This window comes from Meriones unguiculatus, chromosome 4, assembly GCF_030254825.1.
Source record: "Meriones unguiculatus strain TT.TT164.6M chromosome 4, Bangor_MerUng_6.1, whole genome shotgun sequence".
NCBI lineage: Eukaryota > Metazoa > Chordata > Mammalia > Rodentia > Muridae > Meriones > Meriones unguiculatus.
This window is the reverse complement of record NC_083352.1, coordinates 133,898,855-133,913,514: the sequence shown is the minus strand read 5'-3', so window position 1 is coordinate 133,913,514 and position 14,660 is coordinate 133,898,855. Positions and strand designations below refer to the sequence as shown.

Genomic DNA, 14,660 nt, shown 5'->3' with positions numbered 1-14,660 from the left:
CTGTGTTAGAAGGCAGGTTAGGTTCTGACTATTCTTCCCTCACAGAAGGAACTAGCTGGCCTGGGAGAGAACAGACAAGCTGTGGGCGTTTGTTAGCACCCTCAGCGAGCATGTGTTTGAGGTGGAATACCCAGAGCTGCAGGCCTGGGAGACGGCTATGTGAGGTGGTTAGCTCAGGGGGTGCTGCCCCTGACCAGCCTGAAAGGTCGAGAGGCTGTGACTCTTGCTCTCTCTTCACATCATGCCTTCCTGCCACCAGGGAGTGACAGGGCCCTCAACAGATCCCACCCTCCATCTTTGTCATCCCACCTCCGGAACCGTAAGGGTCAAGGCCCTGTTCGCTGTACTCAGGCAGGACAAACAGGTGGGCAGGTGGACAGAAATATTTATAACTATCACCCTGGTGACCTCAGTTATGTGTACAGGGGCCCTTTAAAAGTATGTCACTCAGCTGACCTTTGTTGGTCCAGGGGAAGCAGGAAGCCTCACTTGATGGCCAGAGAAGATTGGCCCCAGCCCTAGCCCTTGGGTACCTTATGTCCTGTCTCCTCTGATGGCTTTGTGCTTGCCTTGTGTACTAGATGTGATTCAAACGACGATGTTAAGGATGCTTATGTGGCAAGCACCCTGCTATTCTCCCTGCCAAGAGCTTGGGCCCAGTACTAACTGCTCTTAGTTGTGGCCCTAGAATAAAGCCACATGGAATGAATGCATTGAAGCCACCTTGAGTCCTGGCCCAGAAAATCCAGGTCAGCCTTTCTCAGGCTCATCCGCCTACAGCCAGACCAGCCTCCGGGATGCAGAAAGTGCGTTGATGGAAGCCACTGAGGTGACGGGATAGTTTGTTTGACAGCAGAACTGACTAGCCAAGTGTCCATCAGAGAACTGACCACACAAAGAAGCCGGTGCCATCCTGTCCGGCCTTCTCCTCCTTCCTGCCTCCCAGTCCCTAAGTCCTAATCTCACTCAGGGCATCTACTTCTTCTCCCCCTCCTCGCTTCTTCCCTCTTTTAGATGTCAGCCCTCAAGATTTGAGTGGCCTGCTTCCGTAGATGTAGACATCTGGTCCAGTCTCTTGGGTAGCCACAGTGGGCTTCCGGAACTGTAAATCAGACCCCAGCCTTTCTTTCTGAGACCGTCCTACGAGTTTTAGCTTGGATAGCATCTGTGAATCTAAGAGGAGCATATTCAGGAGCTACGGCGTGTACCTGCACTTCTATTTGGGGGTACACTCTCCACCTTGAACTTGACTTAGCCCAGCTCCCCCAAGCTGAGTTTTTGTATTATTTTGTTTTGTTTTCCTTCCTCCCAGATGCTTGCCTGACTTCATACAGCCAGGCCGGGTCTTCATGGATACTGCCCCACTGAAACAACAGCTAATGTCTTCAGCTTGAGGTCAGCTTTTTAGGGTACTGTTCAAATGCCTCTGGCTCTGTGGGTAGGGGATGCAGATGAGGCAGATGGAGAATGGAGGCTCCTCCAAAAGTTAAAAGTGGAGCCACTGAATGATCGAGGCTCTCCCTTGAGGATAGGACCTCCAGTGATTGAAACTGGCACTCCCAGTTCGTACAGGGTACGAAGCCAACCTAGGTTCCATGTGGAAATGGAGGCATGACAGAATATTATTCAGCCTTTAAAAAGGAGACCCTGAGGCAGGAGGCATAGCGCAGCGGTTCAGAACATGGGCTGTTCCTGCAAACCACCTCTGTTCAGCTGCCAGCACCCATAAGACAGCTAACGACTGCCTGTAATTCTAGTTTCAGACAATCTAATACCTTCTCTGGCCTCCTACGGCCTCTGAGGGCACCTGCCCCACCATGGTGTATATACAGACAAACAGGCACACACACATACACATAAATTAAAATAAATAAATAAATAAATAAATAATAGCTTTTTAAAGATAAGTAACAAATAGAAAGGAGAACCTGTCATTTAAACTATGTAGTTGATGCCCATGGAGAAGTTAGGCTCAGAATGGCAAAGCCATCTGATTTCCCTTTCTATGCCGAATCTGGAAAAATGGGACCTAAAGCAACATAATGAACAGCACTCTCCAAGGAGCGTGGCACAGGGAGTGCAGTGTGCGGGTGGAATGCCAAAGTGTGCTGTAGGCTTAGGTTTCCTTAAAGCCTGTTTTATTAGGGTTCTTAAACACTTCTAGCTCCCTTCCAACCCACTGACCAGAGGTAGAGGAGAAAGAAGGTTATTAGGAAAAGCGGTTGTGGACCTTTTTAGACACAGTTCCTTGGGGCAAGTCCACTCATCATTGTCCGGATACCAGCAGTCCAGTCAAATAGCCAACACCAAACAGCAACATACAACAGTAGACACAATTCAACAGCAGCGACACAATTCAGCAGAAACAGCAGGACTCAGCCAAATCTGACGAAAGCAGCAAGACAGCTGGAGTGCCGCAAGAAGTCCTCTGCAGCGTTTCTCTTTGTGAGGTGAAGTGTCGCATGTGCCCTGCAAAAGCGTTGTCTCCTTCTCAGAGTCCACGCCCCTTGCACGAGACAGCCTCAAGCATGACATCACAGCCCTCCGATGTGCCTCTCTTCCTGCCTTCTCATGAGTTTGTTTTCAACTGATGATGAACTAAAAACATTTCCACATCCCACATTTGGGACCAAAACAAATACACACGAAAGAAACCAAAACTTTCACTACAGTATACATAGGTTAAGGAACACACAAGCAAGAAATCCAAAACTATATTGTACCTCATGGTTGTCCCAGTTAATACTAAGTATCGTGCATTTTTTAAATTACTGAAATAATACATTTGAAATGCTCTCACTATTAAAAAATATGAAATGTTATCAACAAAATGTTGAAATGTTCACACTATAAAAAAAACATAAATATGAGACAATGGCTTGCATGAATTAACCTGATATAAATGTCCCACAAAATCTGCCTCTGTCAAAACCGCACCGTGAACCCCACAAATATACTCAATATTCTTTGTTCGCTAAGAATAAAAGCTGAAGCAACCTCACTCACACAGAAGCGGCATGTCTGGCTCGCCCCTAGAAGGAGCTCTTGGAGGGCAGGCCCAGGGCTCATGTCCCCCTATCAACCTCTTGTAATATTGCCCGGCTCCAAGGCCTCCTTGTTTGTAAAGAGCATGCCAGTGCAGCCAGCTCTGCCCAAGCAGGGGCCCTGGCTTTCTAGAAAACTCAGCGTGGGGAAAGAGAAAAGGCAGGTGAGGCCCTGGGGGTGGGGAAAGAGAAACAGTGAAGGGACAGGGTGCAGAGGGAAGGAGTCAGAAACCTAAAGATGGAGAGTGAGAAGGGAGTTGAGGACATGGAGGGCCAAAGGGCTGAACATGCCAGCCCGCGGCACCAACGCTTGTTCTTCCCAGCTCCGCTCAGAGCCGGCTCAGGCCATGTGTGCATCTGGCTGGGGACCACAGTGCTGGTGCCAGAAACAAGAGTGGGAGAGACATGAGGCCCAGACAGGCGTTCCTGCCTGGCCCAGCCCACAGGCCACAGGGTCTGTTGCTCCCCTCTAGCTGCCAAGGATTCTAGGAAGCCATGGCTGAGGAGGGGTGGCAGAGGACTGAGCTTGGGGGTAGGGGGACCATTCTAGGCTATGCTTAAGAACCCATCCACCACATCTGAAGCAGCCTAGGTCACCAGGCTTTGTCCAAAGGAGGCTGACCCCAAGCCTCAGGAGAAGCTGCCTGCTTCCCAAAGTCCCTGGCCTCCAGAATTACCCTGGGCCAGAGTGGAGGGAGTCCTGGGTAGCTGCATGGTTTTCAGAGTTCCCTCAGGGATTCTGCGAGGCAGCTGTGAAACTGGGACCCAGGGGCACACATCTGAGCTCCACAGACAGGGCCTGAGGAGCAGTGGTTTCTCAACCTGTGGGTCACAACCCCTCTGGGAATAGGGTTGCCCAAAGCCATTGAAGCACACAGATATTTGCATTACAACCCATAACAGTAGCGACATTACAGTTATAAAGTAGCAATGGAATAATTTTATGGTTGAGGGGTCACCACAGCATGAGGAAACCTACTCATAGGTTTATTAAAAATATAATTTTAAAAAAAGTTTGAATGGAGGTATCCCACATAGGGGAGGGATAAAGCTCTTCCCAGAAACCATAGGTTATTAAACAAAAATCTTGGTGTCAGCTATAGGATACCTCCCTACAAGCTGTTGGTCAGGGAGCTCACAGAGACGTCCCCAAATTAATACTGGCAGATGTCACTGCTCCTGTCTGCCCACCAGAGCTTGATGATGAGAGCCTCGGCTGAAGACCCACACACTGTGTTCTCATGACTTGAGGGAAGCAAGCTGAAGCTGACCTGGAAGCCTTTTCCTGCCGGCTAGCTTGCATAGTGCTAGAAGGTGCTGTACACGCTGCGGGGAGAGAGAAGTCATCAACGCTCTCACACGACTGTGAACTCTACCAGCTACAGCAATGGCAGGCCTGGCAAATGCAGCTATTGGTACAACAGTGGTGCGATGTTAGAGGGGCAACCAACCGTCTGCTGAAGCCCACTCCAGGAGGGAACTCGAGCTTGGTATCAATGCCACGAAGCATCTGTACCTAAGAGGCTAGGCCCCAGAGCAGCGCCTACTACACGATTTTGCTAAGTAAACATGGTATCAAATTGTCTTCTAAAATAGGCCTTTTAGATTTATTTTGTTTTTTTGCGTGTAACTGTTTTGCCTGCACATGTATATATGTACCATGTGTATGTCTGTTCTCCTCAGAGGTCAGAAGGAGATATCAGATGAACGTGAGCTACCAGGTGAATGCTGGGAACCAAACCCAGTTCCTCTGCAAGAGCAACAATGCTCTTAACCACTGAGCCATCTCTGGAGCCTTCAAACTACTTTGTAAATACTGAACACCCACATATTAGTGCAGCGTTTAACCTTCACCAGAGACTTCTTTTTACAGTAGACAATGGTTACTTCAAAGGCTCACAACTAGTCAAAGTACAAAAACTAAACGACTATGGAATTCTTACCCCCCCACACACACACAGAGGGAAAGGGAGAAGGAGGAGAGGGACAGAGAGAGGAAGAGGGAGAGAGCAAGGCTCAAGGCACATTGCATGCAGAAGAGGGGACAGGAAGCTGAGGGCCAGTGCAGTGAATTCATAGTGAAAACACTCATGAACTCACTGTGACTGTGGTCACCTACACAAAACTGGGCCAGGCAACATTTCACCTTGGGAGAGGAAGGAGCACATGAGAGACTACTGACTGCTAACTGTGGCTAGGAGAAGGGTTGTCGCTTTCTTCATGGTGTTGTCCATGTCCAGCAAATAACCTCCCACCCATGTTCATGAACATCATCCTATTTATACAGACACACACGAATACATGCGTGCACACACACACACACACACACACACACACACACACACACACTGTAAGTAGGAGCAAGACCTATTGGAAAGAAGTATTTCAGAGAAGGGGGAGGAATAGGAGAGTAAAGGGGAGGGAAAACACCTAAAATTTATTACATACACGTATTATACTGTCAAATAATATTTTTAATTTAAAAAGAGGCCTGTAAAAGAATTCTCTGGACAGTAAGCTCACCATTGAACGGCCTTTCCAGCATCTTCCAAATCTTTGGTCAGGAAGTCTTTTTTTTATATTTAATCCATGTCTAGAGAATTAAGTAAGAAAAAGCCAAAATGAGAAACATATGTTGTCCTTTGACTGTAGAAGCCCAGTTCTTGTCATCTTGGATATTTTTAGCACCAGAGTGAAGCTGGCGCTGGGATACGGCAGGGCTGGTTTGCCGAGAGTGGTCACGAGTCCCTAAGCACAGGACCAAGGCAAGCGGCAGCTTCTGGTGCTGACCCCTCGACTCCAGGACATCCCGGCAACCATCTGGTAAATGTCAGAGTCATCCAGGAGCCGAAAGACAACCCCTAGGCCCCTAGGGAAATGTCTTTGACTCAGTGGGCCTGGGTTTGAACTTTGCTTTGGCTGCCTTCACACTATGAAGCTTAGGAAGAGCAATAGCATTTGCTGAGTCTGTTTTCTCCTCCAACAACCTTGGGCCAGGAGTCCCAGAGGCAAGGGTGGTCATTCCTGATACAGGCAGATATCGCTTTGACATCTCTTCCTTCCTTCCTGCTGAACTGCCCAAGGTCATTGCATGAATTACTTTTTGTGGCTGTGATAAAACACCATACCAAAAGCAACTTATGGAATATAACAGACTTCCTTGGACCCTACAGCAGTTAAATAAAGACATGGAAACTTATTAATATTTAAAAGCTTGGGCCTTAGTTGGGCAGACTCTCAATTAGCTCATCCAACTATTCTAGCCCATGACCAGCCACGTGGATTTACCTCTCTCTCAGCCCTTCCTATGTCTCACACCCTCCATCTGCCTCTTCTCCCAGAGACCCTCTCTCTGTCCAGAAGTTCCGCCCTCTACTTCCTGCCTTGATAGGGGCTGTCAGTTCTTCATTAAAGCCAATCAAACACAATTCTAGATTGCCTCAGGTAGGTGAGGAAAGACGTATATTTACAAAAATATGAGGCCAGTGATGGGTCATTACAGAATAATTCACAACTGAATTGTTCTGTAATGGCCCACCCTCACACACACCCTCACACAGTGCACCCCAAAATGGAAGAAAGGGTTTGGCTTACAGTTGCAGAGGGAGCATCTGTGATGGGGGGGGCAAGCAGCCGGAGCCGGAAGCTTTATCTTCAACACATCTTCACAGCAAATACGAAGAAGAGGGGGTGGGAGGAGAGGAAGAACCAGAAGTGGGGAGAAGTTGTAAGCCCTCTAAGCCTGCACCCAGGAAAGCATTCCCCCAAGAAGGCTCCATCTCCAAAAGGTTCCCAAAACTCCCCAGACTACACCACTAATGGGGTCCAAGTGAGCCCCTGAGGGAAATTTCTCACTCAAGCCATCACAGTCACGACCCTGTGCAAAGGGCTGAGAACGGACCTGCCCCACTTGTACTTAAGATGGAGAACAAACTATTTGTTTCTGGCTGCGTCCCTGTACGGGGGATGCGTCAGGGCACAGGTGTGTATGGTGGCATGTGTCTCAATCCCAAACCCAACCACAACCCAAGTTCGGAATCTCCTTTATTGGAGAGCTGTGCCGCCCATTCATAGCTACCTGTGAGAGCACATTTCTACTCACGTGTAAATTAATTCAATTTAAAGGAAATTAGAGACAACCCCTCATTCATCCTGACCACATATTGCTTGTTCAGGAGCCTTGATGCACAGCACGACGAGCTAGGGCAAAGCCACCATTACCAGAGGTCATTAGACAGCATTGTTGTGATGGTTTCTGGGACCACACAGGCCACACCTAAACAGAGAGATCCGTGGCCACTTGGGAAAAAAAAAATTACTGCAATGACATGTTCCCTGAGAGAAGGAACCAAACTTCCATAACTGGCATTTAGCATCTGGCTATGGGGGTGGGGAGTGCAGCTCCCTAGGACGCTGAGGTCGAGAGTTGAAGCTTCAAGATGCTTCTGCTCCACCACAGGCTGACAAAGAGCAGTTGACCCCATTAGAGCAATTTGATGACATAATGGTACCCGTGGAACGGCAGCAAACTCACGGGGCACACAGCATGTGGCCTGCTACATCCTGGCCACACGTGCTCATGGGAGATGTTGAAAACAGCAAGGCTCTCTCTGCAGACACCACTGTTTTAAGAACTTTTGGTTTCAGAATGGCTTGGTAATAGCCACAGGATGGAAAGAGAAAGGGCAGCTATGTGCAGTCTCCTAGAAATGAACATCAGCACAGCTCTGCAAAGTCCAAGGTGCACTCAGGAATCTCCAGGCCTCTTTGAGTTCAGTGTTGTACAGAGACTGAGGTGGCTCCCTGGAAGGTGACCCTCACAGATGGATATGAGCGGAATGGATATGGTGAGCTGGGGAAAATAGCTCACTTCACCCCCATTCTCCTTTCCCTACATGCTTCAGAAGCTACCTGACTCCCGCCTTCTGCTGGGGTTCAAAACTCCGTGCCAACAGTGGGATATGTGGGTGAGGTGTGTGCTGATGTTGGGGCCCACCACCGTCCTGAGCGGTCCACTTCAGAGCTTGTTTGCCGCCCAGAAACTAGGTAAACTTCAAGTCAGTTCCTTTCCGTGACTGCTCTGTCACTGACACAGTGTGATGAAAACACGAGGCGACGACAAAGATTAAGTAGGACTGAACACATTCAACTCGGCCCTGAGTGGCCCTGAGGGGCCCGGGAGGCCCTGAGTGGCCCGGGAGGCCCTGAGTGGCCCTGAGTGGCCCTGAGTGGCCCGGGAGGCCCTGAGTGGCCCTGAGTGGCCCGGGAGGCCCTGAGTGGCCCGGGAGGCTAGAACACTCAGCAAACACCGTTAATAACATCGGCACGGCATTTGGCTGATTACTACTTACTGCTTACAATTACTATGCTATTACTGATGCCTCCATCTCTGAAGGCAGAGCTCCCAGTCTGCATCAGAAAACGGTCGTTTTTGTTGGTTTTTGTTTTTTAAGAATGGGCCCTTCATCCCAGCACTCCCCCCAGGCTGGCCACTCACAAATAGATCCCAGGACCCAACATAACCGGAAGCATGTAGAAAAGTGCCACTGCCTTTGAAGGACCTACTTCCCGTGTTTCTGGAGATGTGCACACAGCTGGGCCACTCTCAGGAGGAGGTGTCACCTACTACCTGTAATCAAAGCCCAAATGCTGGGTTAAGGGCTTCATCTTCTGCTGGAGCCAAGTTGGCAAAGCTGATTCTCTGGTACAGCCTCGCCTGCTTCTTTCTGCTTGGCAGCATTCACAGGCCCCAGAGGCAGCAGGTCACAGAACAGGCGGCCTTTGAGGTGAAGAGACAAGGTGTGCGGTATCTGACGGGGGACTTCCTGTGGCTGAGCCTACATGGCAGTCTTGGAGCCCTGCTCAGTCCCCTGAAGGATCTACCAAGCATGAAGGGGATGGAGCCAGGTATCTCACTGCCTGGCCATTGAGCTGTTTGGATTTTTAACTTATAATTTTAAAATTGTATATCTATGGGAAAGCTAAAAAAAAAAAAAAAAAGTACTAAGACTTCCCCTGTATTCCTCAGCCTGATTTCTCCAGTGTCAGCATCTTGCCTAAGCACAAAAAAAGCAGCATTGGTGAAATAAGTCATTCTGTGTCAACTGAACCACAGGCTTCTCGTTGTGTAGACAATCTACTCATGCTACATTTGGTTACAATTTCTTCTGGTCTGGGACAGTTTCTGTCTGTCCTTGCCTGCTGTGACTTGGCAAAATAGTTCTCATTTTGTGTTTGTTGATGTGTTCTCATAGGACTTTGTGGTGAAAATGGCCCCCATAGGCTCATGGGCAATGGCATTGTGTGTCACTGGGGGTGGGCTTTGAGGCTTCAGAAGCTCAAGCCAGACCCAGTGACTCACTGGCTCTTCCTGCTGCCTGCGGATCCAGATGTGGAACTCTCAGCTCCCTCTCCAGCACCATGTCTGCCTGCATGCCACCGTGCTTCCCACCATGATGTTAATGGACTAAACTTCTGAACTGTAAGCCAGCCCCAGTCAAATGTTTTCCTATATAAGAGTTGTCATGGCCATGTTGTCTTTTCACAGCGATAGAAACCTTAACTAAGACGGACAAATACTTTCAGAAAACATACCATTAAAATGTCATGTGTCCTTATCATGTCAAAAGGAACATGGTGTTACTATGTCTTATTACTGGTGATGCTAATGGAGAGAGAAGAGAGGAAGAAGGGGGAAAGAAAAAGAAAGGAGAGAAGAGATTTTTAGGAGCTGGCCCACAGTCTACATGGAAGGTGAGCAGGCCTGAGCCCAGAGACAAGGTGATGCTGCACTTGTCTGAAAACAGAGTGCCAGCAAATTCCCCTTTCCTTGGGGGAGTCAGTCGCCTTCCTTGGAAGGTCATCACCACCTCTTGCTTTAGAGAGAGTAATCTGTTTCACTCAAGTCCACTAGTTCAATGTTAACTTCTAAAATGTCTTCACCGGAGGGCTGGGGTATAGCTCAGTTGGTAGAGTGTTTGCCTAGCATGCTCAAAACCCAAGGTTGATTCCCAGTGCCATCTTAAAAAAAAAAAAAAAAAAAGCAGGTGGCACTCCCCTGTATCCTCATGCTCATGAGGTAATGGGAAGACTAAGCCCAAAGGCCAGCCTCATCTACACAGTGAGCTAAAGGTTAGCCTGAGCTGTAAATAAACCTTGTCTTTAAAAAGAAATCCCAGTGCAGCACAGTGGTGAATGCCTTTAATTCTAGTACTCTGGAGGCATAGGCAGCAGGATCAGTTCACTAGCAGCCTGGTCTACATTTCGAGTTCTAGGGCAGCCAGGGCTACATGGTGAGACCCCGTCAAAAACAAACAACAGCAGCACAACCTTCACAGCAGCTTCCAGACTGCAGCTGGTCCACACGTCCGGGTACCACGGCCTCACCAAGGTAAAATGTGAAGTTAGCCGTTGCCTCAGGCTATAAATCTATGCCCCCCCCCACACACACACATATTGGAATTGAAATCCAGATTCCCTGTAGCAGCTGATGCGGTGATGCAAATGAGGGGCTCAGCACTTACGCTGAGGAGGAATGGGACCCAGAGCTAACGGGTGAATCCTGTCTCACGGCACCTGTCTCGGGGTGGCTCATGTTTGGCCTCAGCTCACTGGCTCCTGAGAGTGCAGTGCACTGGGCTGCCAGACGCATCAATTATTTTCCAAGAAATATTGAAATTTGAATCTTTAGAAGACATGGAAAGATATCCCCAGACAGGCCATCCGTATGGTTTCGCTGAATATCAGATTCCTCCGTTGGTTATCCATAAAGCTTCTTCCACTCAAGCTGACTGCCTGCAGAGGAGGCAGCTTCTCAGAAACAGGACTTTTCTGTGTGCCTAGAGCAATACTGTTCTCACTGTAGCCAAAGTCAGAATCACCTAGAGACAGGGAAGATTCGGACACAAAGCCCAATTTATTACCGACGCCATAATGCATGGCTGCTCGGGCCCTCACACTTGATGTTGTAATATTTACATACCCCCATCACCTCTAGGTCAGTCCTAACAAGTAAACAGCCGATAGATCACTGCCATGCTCTGTTGTCGCAGATGCTGCCAACCAGCAACCCAGCATGAACCCATGAACCTAACTGAATGATTATGAGAGTGTTTTTATGGGTTTTATTTTTAATAACCCAACTGTACCACTCTTGAGAGAGAACATTGTAGATGACAGCCTTGTGTTGCAATGTCAGGAACTAGACACACCCAGGAGGACAATGACGGTTCTAATCTCCAGCCACACACTTCACACATAGAGTAAGTATAATGTTTTCCTATTTTCTAGCTGAGGTTGGTGAAATCCACACATGCGGAACCCTCGGAAGCGGCAGGCTGACAGTACTCTGCTGTGATAAGCTACATGTGGGTGGGCACATGTACATATGTCTGTAAAACCCTAGAGTAGGCCAAAGCCACCATAACGGATGCCAAGGGACTGACAGGAGCTGCTCTGGGTATATGCTAGAAAGAAGAGAGCCTGGAGTTCACCAGCCACTTCCGCAGACAAACAAACGAAAGCCTCAGGGTGGTCTGGCCCAGGGGACTTCATTCAAAGCAGAGAGAACTGCACTGTCCTGTCCAAGGACCTGGCCCAGCCAGGACCTACTCACAGAAACACTCTATAGTGGGTGAATGAGCACCTCATTAGTCTAGCTCAAAACATACATCCTTACCTAGGTCTAGAACCTGTGAACATGACCTTGCTGGAAAAGACAGAATAATTAAGTTAAAGACATCAAGAGAAGATCACCTTGCGTACAGCAGAGAAGAGGCCCAAGAGAAGGAAAAAAACCATTTCACTATTCATGGACTGACTCAGTCACAAGCTGAGAGCTGCCTGGAGTCACCAGAAGCAGGATGAAACTAAGAGTGTCCCTGGAGCCTCCGAAGACAGCACGACCCTGCCAACCTCTTCCTTTTGGGCTTAGGGCCATGGAAGTACAAGAATAAATAGTCATTGCTGAACGTCATTGCTGACCACCGTAATCTGTGGGTACTCCTTACAGCAGCTCCAAGAATCGGGACATACTCTATTCATGGCTGAAAGGGGGAAGAGGAGACAGGAAGTGCTCTGGAAGGTAGCAGGTGCTGTGGGAGAAGGTAAGCCCAGAGTCAGGGATTCTAAAACCATTGGTCTCTCCAGAGTTGCTGCCCTCACCTCTGTATTCCCAGATGAGGTAAGTATTACCTCAAAACTCCTCCAAGACATTTACTCAGCTTCCATACACCTTCCTGGAAAGTGTTTGGGAAGAAGATTCCCGTTTCCAGACAGCTGTGACAGCACCTTATCCTCTGAGAAGCTGACACGTGGTTCTCCAGCCCCCACACTCTCTGGAGTCCCTGCCCCCTCTCCAAGATACGATGCCCTCCCTCGAAGATAGCAGCAAATCTCAGGGGTGAAACTCTGCCTTGTTGGCCCAACCAACCTAAATGGGAGTTACAGGATGGCAGCTGTGGTGGTTTAATAGCCAACACGGTGTAGAATCAAGACAGGGAGTCTCAGTGATGGATTGTCTAGATTGAGCCCGCCTGTGGGGGACAGTCTCGATTGTGTTAACTGATGTGTGAAGACCCAGACCAACAGTGGGAGGCACCAGTCCCTGGCTTTGGGTTCTGGGTATATAAATGGAGACATGAGTCAGCATGTCTCCATTCATTTCTCTCTGCTCTTGACTGTGGATGTGATGTGTTTTAAATTCCAGCTGGCTTGACTTCCCTGCTATGTAACCAGGAGCTGTGAGCTAAAATTCGACCCTTTCTCCCTTAAGTTGCCATTTATACAGTATGCATACAGTAACAGAAAGGAAATTAGGAGAGCCACCCACTCCAGCGCCCCTTTAGGGACGGGGCTTGCCACACAGTGGCTCTCCTCCAAAGCCCTGCTGGGGCAGCTTTGGGTCCCCTTTCTGAGATGGGCGGCCAGGTCTCCCCAGCCTAGGTGGTACAGCCTGCACAGCACAGATCTGGGTCTCTCCGGCTGAGCCATGGAAAGGCTCTGCCTTGCTGGCAACCTCTTCTTAATTAGCTCCAGGCAACCAAAGTGACCCTAGCCACCTCCCAGGAGTCCCTGCTTCTGTTCCAAGAGGCCCATCTGAGCAGACTGTGCCCACAGCGGCTCCTTTCCAAGGATGGGTGCCCAGCAAATCCACGATGTACATTCCTTCTCACCCACACAGCTTACCTCATGCTTTCAGAATTTCCCGACCAGAGGAAAAAGAGGAACTCAAGCCCATCTCGGGAAATCTGCCCTCTGCCAGGGAAAGGCAGATTTCAGGGGACGAGACGCATAGCCACGCTGCTCCTCAAGAGACTAGATGAACTTCAGCTGCCAACCTCGTAGCCTTCACCCTGCTGTGAGAGGTGGGAAAGCGCTGAAGAGAATCTCCCACCGCCAAAGCTTCTGGCTTTGATACTTTTTTTTTCTTTAAGTTTCAAGAATCTTCTGATTTTTTCCGCTGGGCAACATATACTTCCGTTCCAAACACCTACCCACACCTGCTCTGCTGACCGCTGAGTGCCTCCCCTCCAGCGGTGAGGACCCCTTGCCCTCCAGCCAGCAGGCTGACGGCTCCCTAAGCATGAGCTAGAGCGAGCGTGCAGCCTGTGATGCGGATGAAGCTCCTGGGTCAGAGTCAAATCAGAATGAGCTAAACACTGTCCCCTCTCCCCCTCCTTCTCCCTCCCCTCCTTCCCCCTCCTCCCTTCATCCCCTCGTCCCCTCTCCGTGGCAGCCTTATGCCTAGCTTCTCCTAAATGGGTCAGAAGGAGGTTCTGAAGGATCTCCTTCCTGGAGGGTCCCATGGCCTATCCCTCACGTGACTGCACTTTGAACTCCATCGTCTAGAGGTTTGCTGAGCTCTGCATTTGGAGCCCACTGGGGCATGAAGTTAGGGATGGCCTGGAGCTCTTGGCAATGCTCCTCACAGCTTGGTCATTGCTTTGCTCTCAGCCCCTCCTCAGCTCCCAATCTGACTCTCTCAGGCAACAAGCTTAAAGGTGCATTGTGCTGGGCCTGATGGTGCACCATCCCTGAGCTCCAGTCAGGCCTGTGACAAGGGTCCGAAAGGTAACCCACAAGCCGTCTGTCTAAATATTTAAACATCACGAGTCAAGCCGTGAACGCTTCAGCGAATGACATTCCAGGTCATACACTGACCGGAGCTTCCATGAGCCCCAGGACAGTAGTTCTGACTTTCCTTCTCTAAGGCTCTGCAGAACTCGGCCCGCGAAGAGCATGGTGGAGAGACGGACAGCTTGCCCAGGCCTCGGTGCCGCCCCTTCCTTGACACTTAGCAATCCCCCTGCCCGCCCCCTGCGCGTGCGCACCACCGTAGTCGCTGTAGGGGCTGTGTTCCAGCCGCAGACAACTCGGCCTCATGCGGGAGTTCCACCCGTACTTCACACATGCCATCGATGTGAGCAGCATCGGTGTGTCCTAGGACATTTTCTCAGTGTGTAACTGCCATTGCAAAACTGTCATGGATCTGGTGGCTTAGCAGAAGTCTGGCGCTCCCGAGGCGTTAGCGGGTAGGATTGTCTTGCTGACGTTGTCCGCAGCCCCATTTTACAGGTGGGGAAGCTGAGCCTAGGCCAAAACGACAAAGGACTCCAG

At 49.6% G+C, this 14,660-nt stretch overlaps 1 long non-coding RNA gene across 2 annotated transcripts in view; it reads right to left on the bottom strand.

The window, feature by feature from the left end:
- The window catches only part of LOC132653773 (uncharacterized), a 29,472-nt gene extending 15,759 nt beyond the window's left edge, over positions 1 to 13,713 (bottom strand). Inside the window, exons 1-2 of one of the 2 annotated variants that reach the window (XR_009591642.1) lie at positions 13,538 to 13,713; positions 13,230 to 13,399 (exon numbers count right to left, since the gene is read on the bottom strand). This is a non-coding gene — a long non-coding RNA (uncharacterized LOC132653773). Of the gene's footprint in view, positions 1 to 13,229 lie in introns of both variants that reach the window. The other variant, XR_009591641.1, reaches the window with a different exon arrangement.
- Between the last annotated feature and the right edge of the window lie 947 nt (positions 13,714 to 14,660).